A 2,500-nucleotide genomic window follows, 5' to 3' on the forward strand; every position below is an offset into this window, starting at 1 on the left:
AAAAAATTTCATCCACCGGACCAACATGACCGGGACGTTGGAACTTAGAATTTTTTCGCACCGCCACGAAAGTACCGAAAGTTCAACTCGAAATAACTCGAGAAAAAGCGTTATAAGGTATCGAAATTATCAGTGAAATCGTTATGTTTCGACGAAATCTAGTCGAACGTTACGATTTCACTTTATTTTTTTAAAAAATTTCATCCACCGGACCAACATGACCGGGACGTTGGAACTTAGAATTTTTTCGCACCGCCACGAAAGTACCGAAAGTTCAACTCGAAATAACTCGAGAAAAAGCGTTATAAGGTGTCGAAATTATCAGCGAAATCGTTATGTTTCGACGAAATCTAGTCGAAAGTAGCGATTTCACTTTATTTTTTTAAAAAATTTCATCCACCGGACCAACATGACCGGGACGTTGGAACTTAGAATTTTTTCGCACCGCCACGAAAGTACCGAAAGTTCAACTCGAAATAACTCGAGAAAAAGCGTTATAAGGTATCGAAATTTTGTGTGAAATCGTTATGTTTCGACGAAATCTAGTCGAACGTTACGATTTCACTTTATTTTGTTAAAAAATTTCATCCACCGGACCAACATGACCGGGACATTGGAACTTGGAATTTTTTCGCCCCGTTACGAAAAGGCCGAAAGTTCCCCTCGAAATAACTCGAGAAAAAGCGTTATAAGGTATCGAAATTATCAGTGAAATCGTTATGTTTCGACGAAATCTAGTCGAAAGTAGCGATTTCACTTTATTTTTTTAAAAAATTTCATCCACCGGACCAACATGACCGGGACGTTGGAACAGAATTTTTTCGCACCGCCACGAAAGTACCGAAAGTTCAACTCGAAATAACTCGAGAAAAAGCGTTATAAGGTATCGAAATTATCAGTGAAATCGTTATGTTTCGACGAAATCTAGTCGAACGTTACGATTTCACTTTATTTTTTTAAAAAATTTCATCCACCGGACCAACATGACCGGGACGTTGGAACTTAGAATTTTTTCGCACCGCCACGAATGTACCGAAAGTTCAACTCGAAATAACTCGAGAAAAAGCGTTATAAGGTATCGAAATTATCAGTGAAATCGTTATGTTTCGACGAAATCTAGTCGAACGTTACGATTTCACTTTATTTTTTTAAAAAATTTCATCCACCGGACCAACATGACCGGGACGTTGGAACTTAGAATTTTTTCGCACCGCCACGAAAGTACCGAAAGTTCAACTCGAAATAACTCGAGAAAAAGCGTTATAAGGTATCGAAATTATCAGTGAAATCGTTATGTTTCGACGAAATCTAGTCGAAAGTAGCGATTTCACTTTATTTTTTTTTTAAATTTCATCCGCCGGACCAACATGACTGGGACGTTGGGACTTTGAATTTTTTCGCCCCGTTACGAAAAGGCCGAAAGTTCCCCTCGAAATAACTCGTTAAAAAGTGTTACGAGGTACGGATGTTTTTACATAAATCGTTATAACTCGATAAAATACGTCGGGATTAAGCGTTTATATCGTCGGCAGACGGATATAAAAACGTTCGGACCGACACGACCGGTCGTTGGAACATAGAAAAATTCCGAGCCGGTACGTTGGGACTTAGAAAAATTCCGAGTGCGAAAAAGTTTTTTCGAGTTTATTCGTTAAAAAGCGTTATAAGGTATAAATTTTTTTACGGGAATCGTTATATCTCTATTAAATACGTCAGGATTAAACATTTTGATCGATTTTTTCAAAAAATTAGCGTTCGCCGAACTGACACGACTGGGATATTTTTCTAATTTTTTCGTTAATTAACGTTACAAGGTATATATTTTTTTGCATATTTCTACTTATTTTAACGTATTGTAATTGATTATAAACTTGTTTGTTTTCCGTATTCGATAAAAGAGTATGTTTACTGATGCAATTTTTCGGTGAAAAAAAAAATTAATTTTTTGGTAAAAATGCATTTCTATTATGTTAATAAAACGTCTGGTAATGTATTTCGATGGTTGGATATTGGCTTTGTATAGTAGTGATCGAGCGTTCGCGAGACTAAGTTCCAGCGTCCCTTCCGAACGGTACGTTGCTACGGAGGTTTTGCACCGTAAGCGCGCGGCCGCTAGCCCGGCCGGCGCCGGCCTTCCGGCTGGCGCTTTCGTATCTATAAGAGAGACGTCGAGCCGGACGGTTCGGTCGGAGCAGCGTTGAGCGCGTGGCTATTCTACGGCCTCGGTTGAGAATTCAGTCACCGCTCCTCGAGTCTTAGTGTATTTTACGCTATTTCTCGACTGTTCCTCCGTTCTCGTACTGGTTTTTTCTCTACACTGCTGCGCCGCGGGTCGCTGTCCTGGACGTAATGACCAAATATCGTGGCAAGGTTCCCCTGAGTCGGGAAGCTGGTGACCTGTGTGTACGTATTCTAACAAAAGTTGTTAGATGCGTGTGTGCTTGTACTAACTGAGTATCGATTCACTCAAGGGATTATAACCGTCTGCTTTCTATAACAA

Source organism: Bombus vancouverensis, unplaced genomic scaffold (assembly GCF_051014615.1).
Source record: "Bombus vancouverensis nearcticus unplaced genomic scaffold, iyBomVanc1_principal scaffold0054, whole genome shotgun sequence".
Taxonomy (NCBI): Eukaryota; Metazoa; Arthropoda; class Insecta; order Hymenoptera; family Apidae; genus Bombus; species Bombus vancouverensis.